Below are 19,532 nucleotides of genomic sequence, written 5' to 3'. Positions count from 1 at the left end.
CTACATTGGGGTAACAGGATGCCGACTTCCAGAACGCTTCAGAGAACATCTCTGGGACAAACACATGAAGCAACCCCACCATCCCATGGCTGAATACTTCAACTCCCCCTCGCACTCCACCAAGGACATGCATGTCCTGGACCTCCTCTACCACCAAACCCTTACCACCCGACACCTGGAGGAAGAACGCCTCATCTTCCACCTTGAGACCCTCCAACCCTATGGCATCAATGTGGACTTCACTAGCTTCTTCATTTCCCCTCCCCCCACCTTATCCCAGATCCAACCTTCCAACTCGGCACCACCCTCTTGACCTGTCCTACCTGTCCATCTTCCTTCCCACCTATCTGCTCCACCCTCCTCTCCGACCTATCATCATCACCCCACCTCCATCTAACTATTGCTCTCAGCTACCTTACCCCCAGCCCCACCCCCAACCCATTTATCTCTCAGCCCCCTTGCACCACCCGCACTTTCCTGATGAAGGCCTTAGGCTCGAAACGTTGACTCTCCTGCTCCTTGGATGCTGCCTGACCGGCTGTGCTTTTCCAGCACCACACTCTTCTCTCTGTGAGAGAACAGTCCCTGAGACTATGGTGACTTTATCTTTTCCCTTGATACCCTTATTTGATTAAAAAAAAATTCCTTCCATATTTCGTAGGAGCATTCTAAATATCTAGCACCATTTGAACTTTCCCATTTCACTTCAGTTTTATTTTTAAAAGTGAGTTCAATCTCCACTAGAGGAAATTATTTCTCTGTAGGCAATGTGTAGAATCTTTAATATAACACACACCTCAATTATGTCCTTCTTAACTCTCTGAATGCAAGGTTGTGCAAGACAGGTTTATGCAACACGATCTTATGCTTTAACCCTCTGTACTTTGCTAGCAAGCTGATGAATCTGTGCTGGGCCCCAGTGCGGGATCCTCCATTTTCCAAATGGAACCATGGAATATTTGAGGTTCACGTGAGAGATCAGACAGGATTCCAGTTTAACGCCTTATCCAAGAGACACCAAATCTGACAACCCTCCACTTTTGCAGTAGGAGCTCTACATGAGAGTGGCACCTATATTATGGAGATAGTAAGGACTGCATGGCACTGGAGAAGTCAGTTGATAAAGTGTGGTGCTGGAAAAAGCACAGCAGGTCAGGCAGCATCCAAGGAGCAAGAGATTCAATGTTTTGACTTCACCCCTTCATCAGGACAAGTTGATTCTCTTGCTCTTCAGATGCTGCCTGACCTGTTGTGCTTTTTCCATTGCCACACTTTATTGATCCATATTATGGATTCTAATCTCTGGAATGGGCTGTAAAATAACTCCACAGAGGCTGCTATCCCAACACCAAGTGACCCTTTATTTACACTTAGAGTCAGAGTCATATAGCACAAAAACAGACCCTTCGGTTCAACGCGTACATGTTGACCATGTTTCCCAAACAGAACTATTCCCACGTGCCTGCATTTGGCCACATCCCTGCAAACCTTTCCCATCCACGTACCTGTCCAAATGCCTTCTAAATGAAATTGTACCAGTGTCTACCACTACCTCTGGCAACTCATTCCATACTTGCACCACGGTGTCTATGAAAAAAATACCCCTCAGGTCCCTTTTAAACCCTTCCCTCTCATCTTAAACATATGCCCTCTTGTTTTGGATTCCCCCACCCTGGGAAAAAAACTCCCTGCCTATCCAGCTCTCCTTATAATGCACCCCTCCAGTCTCAGTCCTTGACTTTAGTACTGCCTTATTCTGTCAGGTATCAAAGTGTCAGGATCTCTGACTCCCATTTTTTAATGTCAGCCAGGGCTCCCTGATTATGAGCCCCAATCAGGGAACTCCTACTCAATGCAGGGCAGCTGACTGACCTTGTTATGATCACTAGAGGCTGGACCCTACGAGTTCTAATGTTACTGACACCTGACAATATCACCCAGTCTTAACAAATAAATCAAGGAGATGCTGATTTGTAAGCTGGTAGATGAATCACATTAGTTTTGAGCAAGGGAAGATAATGTAATCTGAAAACTAATCCATCAGCAACAGGTCCAATTTACATTTAGTAATGAATGAGGGAAATAGCAGAGGTGAAGTAAGACTGAATCCCTCTCTAGTTTCCAGTCTGATGCATCACCAGTAAATGATTTAGTATTAGGGGATAATAAGAGCAATGAGAAAGCACAAATGGTATTCAAACATATCAGGGAGCTGCTTTTGACTTCACTACTAATTTCCATACAATTTGCATAAGCAAATATATCTAAAGCTCCTTTTGGGTCCTGGCCTATATCTACTTCAATAAGACAGAAACAGGAAGGAAATATAAGGGAATAGACTTTATTTTGTCCTTTATTCCAACATACTCAATGAATATGGAAGGGAAATGGACATAGTTCATTAGCTATGTCACTGGACTAGACCATTGAGAAGCTACAATTTCAAAACTGGTTATGGCAATTTGCTGATTTTAATGGACATGAACATAATTTAGCATTCACTGTCATTGAAATGAACACAATGCTGTCAGGTTATTGTAAAACACAAAATGTTCACTCATGCCCTTTTGGGAAAGAAACTGCTGTACTCACTTCCTAAATCTGTGACTAAGTACGACTCAATGACGGAGTCATTGTTGACTCTTAATCGTCCTCGAGAGGTAAGTTTGCAGATGACACCAAAGTTAATGCTGTAGTGGACAAAAAGGAAGATTACCTCGGGGACAATGGGACCTTGATCAGATGGACCAATGGGCCAAGATGTGGCAGATAGAGTTTACTTTAGATAAGTGTGAGGTGTTGCATTTTGGTTAGGCAACCAGGGCAGGACTTGTAGAGTTAATGGTAGGGCTGTGGAGAGTGTTCCTCTGAACAAAGCGACCTTGAAAGTGAAGTCGCAGGGAGACAGGGTAACAGAGACAACGTTTGTCATGCTTGCCTTCATTGGTCAGTGCATTGAACATAGTGGTTGGAATGTCATGTTGTGACTGTACAGGACACCTTTAGAATACTGTGAGTAATTCTGGTGTCTGTGCTATAGGAAAGATGTTGTTAAACTTGAAACGGTTCAGAAAAAATTTACAAGGTTGCTGCCAGGATGGTAGGGTTTGAGCTATAGGGAGAGGCTGAATAGTCTGGAGCTATTTTCCCTGGAGTGTCGGAGGCCGAGGGGTGACCTTATAGAGGTTTATAAAATCATGAGGGGCATGGATAGGGTGAATAACAAGAGTCACACACACGCTTTCTCTCACACACACAGGTAGACACACACACACTGATGCACACACAGACACAGAGTCAAAGAGTCCAAGAGTCCAAAACTAGAGGGCATAAGGTTATGTTGAGAGGGGAAAGATTTAAAAGTGACACAAGGGACAAATCTTTCACACAGAAGGTGCTGCGTATATGGAATGGATTGCCAGAGGAGGGGTGGAGGCTGTTACAATTACAACATTTAACAGGCATCTGGATGGGTACATGAATAGGAAGGGTTTGGAGGGAGATGGGCAAAATGCTGGCAAATAGGACTAGATTAACTTTGGATATCTGATCACCATAGATGAGTTGGGCTGAAGAGTCTGTTTCCATGTTGTACGGCACTTTGATTTTATAAGAAGTGGGACAGGGCAACTAGGGACATTAAGTGATGTTTCTCATATCATGACAATGCCAAAGTGGGCCTAATTCCAAAGTTGATTTCTCTCCAGAGTGGAAGTGAGTAACATCAGGGACAGGCGATTGGAATAATTAACGTTCCCTCTGAGCTCGCAGTGAAGAGCACATGTAGTCGCTCTGATTTTCTACGCATAACAATCGGCACTCCAATCACAGTATGGAGTTATGGTTCCACTGGTGGTAATATGACTGCATTAGTCACCCGAAGGACCAATGTAGAGCCCTGAGGTTGTGGTTTCAAAGCCATTCATGGAAGCTGGTGGAACTTGACATCAGTGAATTAATAACTCTGGAATGAAAAACTTGTTTCAGTAATAGTTGCCTTGGTAACTATTGGATTGTTCTAAAAGTCCATGTGGCTCACTAATGTCTTTGAGGGAAGGAAACATATTTTCCTTAGCTGCTCTGGCTTACATGTGACCCCAGACCCACAGCAATGTGCTTGACTGATAATCATCCTCTGAAACAGTGGCCCAATCGACTAAGTTAAAAGATAACTCAGCACCACTTCCTCAAGGACAGTTAAGGATTGGCAATGAATGCTGGCTTTATATTATCTGGTGAAAGAATAAAAGCAGTGACCTTGGAGTTATTGCTCTAGTCTTTTAGCCAATTTCATAAGGTGACTGTGTGTGTGAGTGAGAGTGTGGCTGCGTGCACGTGTGTGTGCGCGCGTGTGCGTGTCTGTGTGTGAGTGAGTGTGTGGCAGCGTGTGCATGTGTGTGTGAGAGAGAGAAAAAGTGTGCATATGTGTGCATATCTGAAAGTATGGGTATCTGTGCGTGTGTGAGAGTGTAAGTATGTGTGTATGTTTGTGTGTGTGAGAGAGAAAGAGTGCACGCGTGTGTGTACATGTGACAACATGTGTCTGTGTGTGTGTGTAAGAGTGTCTGTATCTGTGTGTGAGTGAGTGTGTGTCAGTGTGTGCGTCAGTGTGTGTGTGTCTACCTGTGTGTGTGAGAGAAAGCGTGTGTGCCTGTGCCTGTGCGAGAAGCGTGTATATGTGTCTATGTGTGTGTGTGTCTGTGTGAGTGTGTGTGAAGTGTGACGGAGTGTGTGTGTGTGGGGTATGGGTGTGCACGCGTAGGCCTCATATTAAAGTCAAGCTGAATCCAGGCAAAAATCAGAAGCATCGGTAGCTTTCTAGATGATTTTCACACTGCGACCATCTTTAATCAAAAACTGGCTGCGCCTGAGAAATTCAGGAATAATGTTTGAAATTAAAATTCACTTGGGATTGTTGGACCATTTATCATTTTGCTTCGTGAAGAATCAAAGGTTTCCCAGAAAGGGAACCTACCTTCTCCCTTGTTTTGAACTTAGACATTTTATCCTCAGATCTTGGGAGACAAGTGGTGGATTATGTGTCCATTTTTTCTATTCATTACGTCAATTTCTGGGATGTACTGTGAGAAAAAGGATTCTATAAACAATATCCTGATAGCTGTATAAAAAAACAAGAGCTCTCCACCCTCTTAACACCATCAATAAGTGAACAGATATTATCATTTAGTAAGAAAATAACAAAGTACAGATGACATAAAGGCAGCAATGCTATTTTTATGGATGGACCAGAATTTAGGAAGCCCATTTTAATTTTCTTCATAAATTATGGTATATTATGTTTGCTATGAGACACATTTGAATCACAAACACTGCTTTAAAAAAGCACATATTGCTAACTAACAAGCATGTCACCTGTATCCTGCTAAATACTGCTGGTATTTATGTAAATTCATTCTGAAGATCTTACAGAGGATTGTCAAGTCGTTTACATGGGAATTATTTTAACCCAATGAGGTGAGCCCTCAGTGTGAGCAGTTGCTACATCAGCTGCCTAAGTGTCGGTTAGTTCAGATGGCTAGACAGGTGGTATGCAATGCAGTATGATGGCAACAGGTTGAATTCCTGTACCTGGTGAGGTCACCATGAAGGATCCACTTTCTTGACCTTGCCCCTCACCTGAGCCGTGGTGACCCTCAGGTTAAACTGCCACGAGTTGCCTCTCTCTATACATGGTCCTTCAGGACTACTAGTAACTGCTGAATGGAACAGAGATGTACTATCATCAGTGATTCCACAATCAAACATTAGACTTTGCTGGTCTCAGAAAGCCCATTGTAACTGTCTTCCACACCTATGAGTCTCAGAGATATCCCTCCAATTACCCACCTCTGAGTGATACCCCTGGTCAATTGTGAAAAGTCATCAGAATCTCTGCTACCACCCCCTGAGAAAAAGCACAGGAAATGATTCCACCACAGGAAATGATATCACCACAGGAAATGACATCACCAATCCAAAGAAACCCAAACATATAGATGGATAGCAGGAATTATCAGCAGTACTTTGCCTGGAGGCCTACTGAAGATGTTACCTAGTAGGGTGACGAAACGTTTGGAAATGAACCTTCCAGCTCAGCGAGCAAAGCTACATCCAAAACCTCAATCTGAGCTACAAATCTTCTCAAAACTCACTTGACTGTGAACATCTCCTCCCTCCCCAAAGTAAGTGAGTAGCTTGAATCATTGACTGAACTGGCGTCAGACACAAGTAATGGCCATCTCAACAAGGAACTATAGAATGTGGAATTCCAAACCTCAATGCTGGGGATGAAGGGAGAAAATTGCAAGAAACAAAAGGAAAGCAAATATTGTTCACAATGCTCCCGCTAACCATTGGTCCAATTGCTTTGTTAGTGAAGCATTGTGAAAGATATTTGCTGAATTGGCTCTGTGTTGCCAAATCACTAAGCAACACATTTGATGAAGTTCTGGACTAGCTAGGTGTGATTCCATTTCCCAGTCACTGGATTGCTGCCAGTCTGTTGTGTCTACTTTCTCATAGTCAGAAGTCAGACATCACCAGGTTATAGTCCAACTGGTTTATTTGAAATCACAAGCTTTTGGAGCATTGCCCCATTGTCAAGTGAACCTGTTCCGAAAGCTTGAGATTTTGAATAAACCTGTTGGACTATAACCTGATGTCATGTGATTTCTCACTTTGTCCAGCCCAATCCACATCATATTAACTCATAGAATGGGCAAAGAGCCATAGAAAATTAGAATTGTCCCATTTTTGTCTGTACACGTGCTGTTTGCAGACAGTTAGGTCTGTCAGCCCTGATTGGGAGAATTTGTGAACCTTTCATCTCACAGCCTCCCACCACATCCATCCAGCACCCTCTTGCTGTAGGTTGCCCTACTCATCCACCTTCACCATGCTCCACCTTCCTAAGAAAATGAATGGAAGTTGCAATATCTCATCGATTGACAGTCTCAAACCATGCGAAAAACCGTTCCCAGCATGTCAATATGTTCATTTTATGGAACTGGTAAATGATGGCCATTCAAAAGTACAAATGTTAACGTCCTGATTTTTCTTTCTTCCTCTCCGTTTGCTTGCAGCAGAGTTATAAAGGTTAAACTTTAACTTCTAGAGATTGCCAGCACACCAGATGGAGTCCTGATGTGCTGGCAATCATAGACCTGAAACAGAAAGCCCCCAAAGGTGGCTCATGTCATGGCTTACTTTGATGATCGGAGTGAAGTGCTGGTGCCATTCGCAGCTCCTGAGGAGGTATGGCCCAGTAGCCTCTCTACCTTTGCTGTTGACAATGCAAGGATGGTGCTGAAAAGGAGCTGGGTAAGAAGAAGGGGTGGGAGGGGCAAGACTAGGGGCAGCAGTAACCTTCAGGACAGGTATGACACCAGCAGGAGTCACCCTCTTCCTTTGGGCTCCACAGGGAGAGAAGTTTTCTTTTCCAAAAAGAAAAACTGTGTGTGCAGCTATAGTAAATCCAATAGCATTCGAGTAGATCAGGAGCAGAACCTGTTCAGTGTGAACAAACGTTGTTGAAAGATCATTGAACAGGCATCAGATTACTCAATAACAAGCAATGGTAGACCCAGAAACCAGCTGGATCAATATAGCATTGAAAATATTTCAGGAGTTCTTGAGGTGCAGGGCACTGTTGTCATTTTTATTCCCAGGTTCCTAGGGTAAAAATGAATACACTGAGAAGCATTTATAGATTGCAGTGTGGCAAAGGTGTGCGAGATATTAACTCAGTCAAAACCTACATCCGGATGTGGAAGCATTGGAAAAGGTGCAGAAGAGATTTACCAGGATGTTGCCTGGTCTGGAGGGAAGGTCTTATGAGAAAAGGCTGAGAGACTTGGGTCTGTTTTCATTGGAGAGAAGAAGGCTAAGTGGGGATTTGATAGAGACATACAAGATGATCAGAGGATTAGATAGGGTAGACGGTGGAAGTCTTTTTCCTAGGATGATGATGTTGGCTTGTACGAGGGGCATAGCTACAAATTGAGGGATGATAGATTTAAGTCACAGGTCAGAGGCAGGTTCTTTACTCAGAGAGTGGTAAGGGCATGGAATGCCCTGCCTGCCAATGTAGTTAACTCAGCCACATTAGGGCGATTTAAACAATCCTTGGAAAAGCACATGGATGATGATGGGATAGTGTAAGGGGATGGGTTTAGATTAGTTCACACGTCAGCGCAACATTGAGGGCCGAAGGGCCTGTTCTGCGCTGTATTGTTCTATGTTCTATGTTCTACATAAAGTTAAAATTAAATTGATGTTTCTCAGTTGGAATACCAAACAACGAAAAGCATTTCTATTTCCCATTCATTCCTGTTCAAAATTTCAAATCTTTTGGGGGTGATTTCATTTTGATGGCTCAAAAAATAAAACTATTAACCGATCCTTAAAAAAAACCCCAAATATGTCAGAAACACAAACAGAAATTATTGGAGTAATTCAGCAGTGACTCACTTTCAGAAATGGAAGTTTGAAAACCCAAAAAGTTAACTCTGATTTCTTTCCACAGATGCTGCCAGAGCTGCTGAGTTTTTCCAGCAATTTCTGTTTGAGTTATTAACTTATCCTTATATATCTGAGCTAAAAATAATGCAAATGTATTCTCTTGTATTTTTATGTGCCTTACATCTGTGAGGAGGTGACACTAATTTCTACCTGAGCAAGAGTTCCATTTCTAAGAATTTAAATCAATGCTTTAAAATGTCTGCTCCATTTTTCAACTCTGGCTTCAAGCTCCTTCTATACTTTGTTTATTTATTTCTGAGCACCCAGACCTAATCAATCACAGTGTGGATTAATTGCAAGTAAACTCTCGATCAAATCTAAAACAACTGAACACTGCAGAAGGAATGTAGTGTCGCAAGTGTGGAGCTAAACTGTGGGATGTTACAACATCATCATGGTCCAGTGTATGTAATATCATCTAATCACACGCATGATTAACCTGGCCAGGCACAAGACAGAATTGGAGATCAGAGTCTAGATTCGAGTGGTGCTGGAAAAGCACAGCAGGTCAGGCAGCATCCAAGGAGCAGGATGTTTTGACATTTCGATTCCTGACGAAGGACTTTTGCCCAAAACATCGATTTTCCTGCTCCTTGTGCTCCTTCTAGGCACAAGGTATGCAAACTTCTTGCACCATAAATCCATAAGACAAAGACGCAGAAATTAAGCCATTCAGCCCATCGAGTCTGGTCCACCATTTAATCATCAGGAGGTAGAGAAGTTGACATTTTGGGTGTAACCCTTCTTCAGGACTGGGTGACTCCAGAACAAGGGTTACACCCGAAACGTCGACTTCTCCACCTCCTGATGCTGTCTGGCTTGCTGTGTTCTTCCAGCCTCCTGCCTGTCTACTTTGGATTCCAGCGTCCGTAATTTTTTTTAATCTTCCACCATCCAATCATGGCTGATACGTTTTTCAACCCTATTTTGCCAGGCTTTCCCCATTACCATTGCAGCAATGTCCCTTTATCTTTTTTTCTTTTTTTTTCTTATTTTTTTCTCTCTTTTTTCTTCCCACACTACCACCTGACAATCCCCCGATTATTTTTTTCTTCTTCTTAACCCCACGCTACTGCCTAACTGCGGTAGTGCTTACTTTTTCCCCCAGCACCCATGGTGTGTGTGTGTGCAAGTGTGAGACGCAGTGAGAGACACAAAGTGCACAAATCTTTGTTTAATTTCTGCCACCAGGAAGATAGGAAAACACCCGAGTGGCCAGTGACAAGCAGTGCCCTTCACATCAAAGGGCAATGCTGTGTGATCAAACAGTGAAGGGGAGGGCAGGACTAAATCAAAATAGCGTTGGAGGGGGAAATGATGCACTCCACTCCCTGCGGCGCCCACCTCTCCCTGAACAACTCCAGGGTGTTGGTGGACACCGCGTGCTCCTTCTCCAAGGACACCCGGGCGCAATGCCCCTTTATGAATGAATGAATGAATTAAGTAACTAATTAATTCAATTACATTCATGAATTAATTAATTGCATTAGCTTTATTGGTACATGTACTCGAATGAGAACAACGAAAAGTATATGCGTCACTGCTTACAGTGCCATCTTAGGTACAACTGTACCTTGGCACAATCCTTAGTCACAGAATAGAGAAATAAAGAAAAAAAGTTACATTCAGTATAACCATAGGTCAGAAAAACAAGTAGCAAAGTTAAATAACCAACCTAACACAGTCTGTCTCCAAGGCCTCTCCAGAGCAGACCAGTGCAGGAGGCTTCTGTGTGGTCTGACATACCCATCCAAACTGGGTCACTGCCTTAACCCCCCACACTGGGTCACTGTTGTAATCCTCCACACTGGGGTCACTGCTGTAACACTCCGCATTGGTTCACTGCCGTAATCCTCTGCACTGGGTCACTACAGTACTGCTCTGCACTGGGGTCACTGTTGTAACCCTTCACACTGGGGTCACTGCCGTACCCTCCGCTCTGGGTCACCGCTGTAACCCTCCGTACTGGGGTCACTGTTGTAACCCTCTGAACTGGGTCACTGCCATAACCCCCTCGCACTAGGTCACTGCTTTAACCCCCGCAATAGGTCACTGTCTTAACATTCCACATTGGGTCACTAATTAAACCCCTGCACTGGCTCATTGCTGTAACCCTCCGCACTGGCTCACTGCCGTAACGCTCCACACTGGCTCACTGCCGTAACGCTCCACACTGGGTCACTGCCGTAACGTTCCACACTGGGGTCACTGCTGTAACCCCCGCACTGGGGTCATTGCCATAACCCTCTGCAATGGGGTCACTGCCGTAACCCTCTGCAGTGTGTCACTGCTGTAAATCCCCTGCACTGGGGTCACTGTTGTAACCCTCCACATAGGGTCATTGCCGTAACCCCCCCCGTGCTGGGGTCACTGCTGTAGCCTTCCGCTCAAGCGTCACTGCCGTACCCCTCCGTACTGGAGTCACTGCTGTAACCCTCTGCATTGTGTCACAGCCGTACCATTCCGCACTGGGTCACTGCAGTAACCCCCACACTGGGTCACTGCCATATCCCCCCGCACTGGGGTCACTGCCATAAACCCCCACCCCACTGGGTCACTGCCATAACATTCGGCACTGGGGTCACTGCCATATCCCTCCCGCACTGGGTCTCTGCTGTAACCCTCCACATTGGGGTCACTGCCGTAAACCCCCCCATCCACTGGGTCACTGCCATAACCCTCTGTACTGGGGTCACTGCCGTAAACCCCCCCACCCACTGGGTCACTGCCATAACATTCGGCACTGGGGTCACTGCCATATCCCTCCCGCACTGGGTCTCTGCTGTAACCCTCCACATTGGGGTCACTGCCGTAAACCCCCCCATCCACTGGGTCACTGCCATAACCCTCTGTACTGGGGTCACTGCCGTAAACCCCCCCACCCACTGGGTCACTACCATAACATTCGGCACTGAGGTCACTGCCATATCCCCCCTGCACTGGGTCACTGCCGTAACATTCCGCACTGGGTCACTGCTTTAACCCTCCACATTGGGGTCACCTCTGTAACCCTCCACACTGGGGTCACTGCCGTTAGAAGGATATGGGCCAGATGCAGGGAAATGGGGTTAGTGTGGATGGACATTTTGGTCAGCGTAGACCAATTTGGGCCAATAGGCCTGTCTCCGTGCTGTAGGACTCTATGACTCTAGATAATGTATTGTGTCAATGAAATCAACTAATTAACAGCTCCAGGTTTGAAGGAGGTGCCCAAGAGGTGGCATCGTAAATACTGAGCAGGTGGTCCCAGCTTATGAATCCTTCCAATACAGTAAGAGTGAGAGAGACAGCCGGGCAACCATGGTTGATGCAGAGAGGCACCTCCCAAGCGATAGCCTCTCGCAACTGTTTGGTGACCTCTTTCAGAAGAAATCAGCTGTGGAAAATAAGCAGAAGCATTTGCCGCATGTATCTAGACACGGTAAATAACCTAATATGAAGTCAAATAATCTGTGGATCAATCTGCTACAAAGATCAAAGCACTACATAAATGCAAATTCTTGTTTGTTTGTATTGAAGCAGATTTGATGCTTGTTAGTATATTGTGTTTGTATCAAATTTTGCAAGGAGAAAAATGTAATCTTTTTAATCCACAATTTTACAAAATGTTTGCAATAGTAAATTGAGTCCCTTACACAGAGATCCTTGAGAATGCCAGAGGAATGCTTCAGTTCCTGAACAAAAAATCCCATTAAATGGAAGGTCACCCACATTCTGCTTGCTGTCTATGTACCTTCCGAGAGTTCATGAATGTGCAAAACACCCATGAATGACAATCACCCTTTTCCTGCAATTTCCATTCTTTTATCAACTTTATTCTTTTGTAAATTAGGAAGTTAATGCGGTTCAGTTTTCTATTATATTTTTGTGGTGGAGTCAGCAATTTGAGCGAAACTCTTAAGTTCTGAATGCACTGGTTTGCAAGTTAGGAGAACGGTAAAATCGATATATAAAGTCATGTGACTGAAGCTATGTGTCTGCACCATGATTAGAAGGGATTACTGCATTCGTGAAGACCTCACAGAGTAATTGGGTTTGTAGTTTAATCCATACTTAACCTTAAGTTGCTCTTTCGAATGAATGAACTGTTCATTGAATTTAATGCTACTGGTGAGAACCAGGAGTTGTCTCATGTCCAATTAATGCAATGAAAGGATCTGCACTGGCAAGGTTTAGACCAAATTTATTTCCAAAATACCAAGACCTCCTTAATTATCAGAACATTTTTCCCTCAAAGGTTCTTTCATTATAAATTACAATTTGATCTTTTTCCAAATCTACCTTTTGAGAGTTCAGTCCAGAAAATATTCATAATCTGCAAATATTTTGGAGAGGCAAAAATAAGGACTGCAGATGCTGGAGACCAGAGTCGAGAGTGTGGGCTGGAAAAGCACAGCGGGTCAGGCAGCATCTGAGGAGCAGGAGAATCGATGTTTCGGGCAAAAACCCTTCATCAGGAATATTTCAATGAGTTGAAGTCATTACAGCACAGAAGGAGGCTATTTGGTCCGTGCTGGCACTTTTTTAGAACAATCTCATCAGGCCTGTACTCTGGTTATATCCCTGCAGCCCTGCAGGTGTATTTACTTCAAGTGCTCATCCAATTTCCCTCCAAAATAATTGATCTGCTCCACTTCTGGCAACCCTCACAGACAGTGAGTTCAAGGTCATTTTCACTTGCTGCATAAAAATAATCTTTCTCACCGTGTCCCTGCAGGCTCTTGTCTGAAAACTTAAAGTTGTGCCCTCTAGCCTTTTGGCTGAAAGGAAGAGATTTTCATCGATCAGGTCATTTAACCCCAATTATTATCCTGTATATCTCTTGTTGTAACTTCTCAGAGAGACAACAGTACAAACCTCAATGAAGATATAGCGGACACATTTAGACCTCTGTAAAACACAATTAATTTATTAAGTACTTAAATGAATAACACACACTTTAACAACTAGAGATATCACAATTACTGACTTTCAACACCTTGGGCTTGAAAACTAACCCCGAACATTATCACCCGGGAGAGTTGGTAGCTGGCCAGGCTAGAAGTCTTCTCAATGTCCTCACCACGCATCCTGTCATGAGGTACATTCCTACAAGGTGAATCTTCAAAGTGCTGCTGAACAAAGGGATTCCTTCAGGCTTTTTCTACACAAGCCTCTGTGCCAAGCGTAGGCCTTATTTTGAATTATCCGTGCACGTGACCAATTGTGAATGTTTTGTCCAAACTTACCTGGCTGAAGTTAAGAATCACACAACACCAGGTTATAGTCCAACAGGTTTATTTGGAAGCACAAACTTTCGGAGCACTGCTCCTTCATCAGGTAGCTCCTGATGAAGGTGTTGTTGGTGTTGTGTGATTTTTAACTTTGTCCACCCCGGTCCAACACCAACACCTCCACATCATTTTCTGGTAGCAACAGCAGTTCCTAATTTCTTGCAGTTTTAGCTCTTTGCAGATCTGAATGACTCAGCATAATTCCATTCACATAACAGCCCATTATAAAACCTCTTAGCATTTCCTGGTATCTATAGCTTTATCCAACACTCTGTCAAATCCATTGACCACCTCCTTTGCTTCAAGGAGAACACCCCTTGAAAAGAGAAAGGTAAGATAGGGAATACTTAGCAATATTAGTGAAAAAATCTCCGGCTGGTGTGAAGACACCTCCATTGCCTTTATTTCCAGACATTTTGTCACCATACTAGGTAACATCTTCAGTGGGCCTCTGGGCACTGCTGATGATACCTGCTTTCTACTTATATGTTTGGTTGGTGATCACCACTCACAGAACAAACCTATATCCAAATTCATATTTAAGGTAAAGCTGACAGGACAATCTCAATTGTCTCTATCGGTTTAAGGAAACAGAACCAGATAACTTCTAGAACCTAAAAGTTACCAGAGGTTCTGTTGCAACAAAAAGTAATGTTAGAAACACTGGATGGATGATTACTTAGCCTCATCAAAATGATGGACGTGACCTTATTTACTTTGTTACTGGGAATTTTCTGCAAGCTAACAGATCCAGTTCAATTTAATGTTCGAGAAGCGAGTTAAGTTATGAAGTTCTGCTCCGGTGCATTTTGCATTGCGGATATATGCCCATTATGAATTGAATGAGAAATCTCAAATCTCATTAAACTTATGACCCCTTGTAGAGAATGGAGAATTTACTCTTGCCAATCTGAGCTGGATTTGAAACCATTTTGTAGAGTTACAAATCTCAATGTTTTTGCCATATGTAAAAAATCCTTTTTTATATGAGTTTAAATAATAGCAAAACTTTCTACTCTTGTAGGTTGGTGAGTGTACTTTCAAATTGTTTTATGACCACCAGTATTCCAGCTTAATAAAACCCATCTTCTTGATCAGGTGGGACCTGATCTTCATCATCTTTTGAAGATCTGTTAAAACTGCTGGTTGACCTGCTGTTCCCATTTTAACCCTCAAACTGAAATCATCTTTTAACGCCCAGTTTGATTGATGTTGTTCCTATATATGTGGCTTGTGATGTCATTGATTCTATTGAGAAAGGTGAACCCATTGGAAACAGTAGCTTCATGGCACCATGGTATCACATTTTGTTTTCATGGTGCAATTTGTCTTCGGGGACAATTCAACCTTTTTTTGACAATTTCACATGTATTGGCACCCTTTTTCTCACTTGTTACCTCTTTCCAAAAACAAAAGGGCACCCAGTCACCTTTACATATTTTCTCTTCAGTAAGTGTTTTAATATTTCAGCCGCACAGCTCATCAACAGTTAATCTCTCGCTATTGGCTGATATGCCCTTGATGTCAAGGCTACATTTGATTGTGTGTGACAACAAAAAACTAAGAGAAACTAGAGGCGATGGGAGTTGGTGGAAAATTCCCCATTGATAGAGTCATACCTGGCACATGGGAAGATGGTTATGGCTATTGGAGGTCAGTCAACTCAGCTCCAGGACTTAGAAATGCCAGCGTTGGACTAGGGTGTACAGAGTTAAAAATCACACAACACCAGGTTATAGTCCAACAGGTTTAATTGGAAGCACTAGCTTTTGGAACACTGCTCCTTCATCAGGTGGTTGTGAGAAACAAAATTCTCCAAGACATCATTGTCGGAGTTCTTCAGGGTTGTGTCTTAGACCTAACCATCTTCACCTGCTTCATCAGTGACCTTCCCTCCATTATGAAGTCAGAAGTGGGGATGTTCGCTGATGATTGCACAATATTCAGTGCCATTTCCGACCCCTCAGATACTGAAGTCCACGTTTAAATGCAGCAAGACAACCTCCATTCCACGCTCCGCCTACCATTTCTCTCTTGCTCTGGGTTCCCTCATATTGTGCTCTGCTTGCTCCTCCTTCCCCTTTGCCAACAGCATAAAAACCATCAGTGCATTCCATTACGGAATTATAGATCCATACATGCAATGAGACCCTTCGGTTCCACCTGCCTGTATTTGGCCCAAACCACGCCCCCCCAGCCCCACCCCCCAAACTTTTCTAGTCATGAACTTATCCAAATGTCTTTTAAACATTGGAACTGTACCTGCATCCATCACGTTCTCTGGCAGTTCATTCCACACACAAAGCACTCTGTGTAAAAACATTATCCCTCATGTCTATTTGAAATCTTTCTCCTCTCACCTTAAACATATCTCCACTTGTTTTGAACTCCCCCATCCTAGGGAAAAGACCCTTGTCATTCACCTTATCTATGTCCCTCATCAATAAGGTCACCCCTAAGCCCCATTGAAAAAAGCTCTTAGCCTTTCCAGCCTATTTTTATAACTCAAAGCCTCCATTCCTGGCAACTTCTGGTAAATTTGTTTCTGAACCCTCTCTAGTTTAATAATATCCTTCCTATAACAAGGCCACCACAATGGCACACAGTACTCCAGAAGAGGCTTCAGCAACATCGTGTACAACCTCAACTTGAACGTCCCAAATCTTAGACTCAATGGTTTGAGCAATGAAGGCAAGTGTATTAAACGTCTGTCTACCTGTGATGTAGGAGATGCATCAGACTTGAAGTATTGACTCTGATTGTCTTTCTACAGATGCTACCAGATCAATTGATTTTCTCAGGCAATTTCTGTTTGTGCTTCACCTCTCCAGCATCCAAAGTGTTCGCTTTTATTTGTTATGATATTTTTATAAGCTTCATTTTGCTTTCATCCTCCCTATCTTCAAAGCAATGGCTCATGGAAATGTTTGAAAGAGTTAGCATTGAAAGAGTTTGTTACCCGTGCCACGTGATTGAGAGTCAAGGAATAGGGAGAGAGAGCAGTTAAATGCATGGCTACAGGGATGGTGCAGGAGGGAGGGATTCCGGTATCTGGATAACTGGGGTTCTTTCTGGGGAAGGTGGGCCCTCTATAAACAGGATGGTCTACACCTGAACCTGAGGGGCACCGGTATCCTTGGGAGGAGATTTGCTAGTGCTCTTTGGGGGGGTTTAAACTAACTCTGCAGGGGCATGGGAACCTGGACTGTAGCTTTAAGGTGCAGGACCTTGAGTGTAAGGAGGTTAGGAACATGGCATCAATCTCGAAGGAGGGTGCCTGTAAACAGGAAGGTGGCTTGAAGTGTGTATGCTTCAATGCGAGAAGTATACGAAATAAGGTAGGTGAACTTGCAGCGTGGGTTGGTACCTGGGATTTCGATGTTGTGGCTATTACGGAGACATGGGTAGAACAGGGACAAGAGTGGCTGTTGCAGGTTCCAGTGTTTAAATGTTTTAGTAGGGTCAGAGGTGGGGGTAAAAGAGGGGGAGGTGTGGCATTTCTTGTCAAGGATAGTATTACTGCGGTGGAAAGGATGATGGATGAAGACTCGCCAACTGAGGTAGTTTGGGCTGAGGTTAGAAATAGGAAAGGTGAGGTCACCCTGTTAGGAGTTTTCTACAGGCTTCCTAATATTCCTAGAGACATAGAAGAAAGGATTGCGAGGATGATTCAGGAGAAGAGAGAAAGTAATAGGGTGGTTGTTATGAGGGTCTTTAACTTTCCAGATATTGACTGGGAAAACGATAGCTTGAGTACGTTAGATGGGTCGATGTTTGTCCAATATTTGCAGGAGGGTTTCCTGACACAATATGTAGACAGGCCAACAAGAGGTGAGGCCATATTGGATTTGGTTCTGGGTAATGAACCAGGCCAGGTGTTAGAATTGGAGGTAAGTGAGCACTTTGGGAACAGTGACCACAATTCGGTGACTTTTACTCTAGTGATGGAGAGGGATAAATGTGCACTGCAGGGCAAGAATTATAGCTGGGGGCAGGGAAATTATGATGCTGTGAGGCATGACTTAGGATGCATGGCTTGGAAAAGTAGGCTTCAAGGGAAGGGCGCAATCGATATGTGGAGCTTGTTCAAGGAGCAGCTATTGAGTGTCCTTGATAAATATGTACCTGTCAGGCAGGGAGGAAAGGGTCATGTGAGAGAGCTGTGGTTTAATAAGGAATTGGAATCCCTTGTTAAAGGGAAGTGGGTGGCCTATGTAAAGATGAGGCATGAAGGTTCAATTGGGGCGATTGAGAGTTATAGTGGTTCTGTTCGCCGAGCTGGAAGTTTTTGTTGCAAACGTTTCGTCCCCTGGCTAGGAGACATCATCAGTGCTGTGGAGCCTCCTGCAAAGCGCTTCTTTGATGTTTCTTCCGGTATTTATAGTGGTCTGTCCTTGCCGCTTCCCGGTGTCAGTTTCAGCTGTCCGCTGTAGTGGTTGGTATATTGGGTCCAGGTCGATGTGTTTGTTGATGGAGTTTGTGGATGAATGCCATGCCTCTAGGAATTCCCTGTCTGTTCTCTGTCTGGCTTGCCCTATGATAGTAGTGTTTTCCCAGTCGAATTCATGTTGCTTGTTGTCTGAGTGTGTGGCTACTAGGGATAGTTGGTCGTGTCGTTTCGTGGCTAGTTGGTGTTCATGTACGCGGATTGTTAGCTGTCTTCCTGTTTGTCCTATATAGTGTTTTGTGCAGTCATTGCATGGTATTTTATAAACTACATTAGTTTTGCTCATGTTGGGTATTGGCTCCTTTGTTCTAGTAAGTTGTTGTCTGAGCGTGGCTGTTGGTTTGTGTGCCGTTATGAGTCCTAAGGGTCGCAGTAGTCTGGCTGTCAGTTCTGAAACGCTCCTGATGTATGGTAGTGTGGCTAATCCTTTTGGTTGTGGCATGTCCTCGTTCCGTGATCTATCTCTTAGGCATCTGTTGATAAAGTTGATAAAGTACAGAGAACACCGAACGGAGAATTCACCACAAGGGTACACAGGAAAACAACACACACAGACCAAGTCCTAAACTATGAAAGTAACCACCCCAACACACACAAACGAAGCTGCATCAGGACACTATTCAAAAGAGCTACAACACACTGCAGTACACCAGAACTGCGAAAAGAGGAAGAGGAACACCTATACAAGGTATTCGCCAAAAACGGATACCCGCGCAACTTTATCAACAGATGCCTAAGAGATAGATCACGGAACGAGGACATGCCACAACCAAAAGGACTAGCCACACTACCATACTTCAGGAGTGTTTCAGAACTGACAGCCAGACTACTGCGACCCTTAGGACTCATAACGGCACACAAACCAACAGCCACGCTCAGACAACAACTTACTAGAACAAAGGAGCCAATACCCAACATGAGCAAAACTAATGTAGTTTACAAAATACCATGCAAGGACTGCACAAAACACTATATAGGACAAACAGGAAGACAGCTAACAATCCGCATACATGAACATCAACTAGCCACGAAACGACACGACCAGCTATCCCTAGTAGCCACACACTCAGACAACAAGTAACATGAATTCGACTGGGAAAACACTACTATCATAGGGCAAGCCAGACAGAGAACAGCCAGGGAATTCCTAGAGGCATGGCATTCATCCACAAACTCCATCAACAAACTCATCGACCTGGACCCAATATCAACCACTACAGCGGACAGCTGAAACTGACACCGGGAAGCGGCAAGGACAGACCACTATAAATACCGGAAGAAACATCAAAGAA

The sequence above is a fragment of the Hemiscyllium ocellatum genome, chromosome 24 (assembly GCF_020745735.1).
Source record: "Hemiscyllium ocellatum isolate sHemOce1 chromosome 24, sHemOce1.pat.X.cur, whole genome shotgun sequence".
Taxonomy (NCBI): Eukaryota; Metazoa; Chordata; class Chondrichthyes; order Orectolobiformes; family Hemiscylliidae; genus Hemiscyllium; species Hemiscyllium ocellatum.
This window is presented reverse-complemented; position numbering follows the sequence as displayed.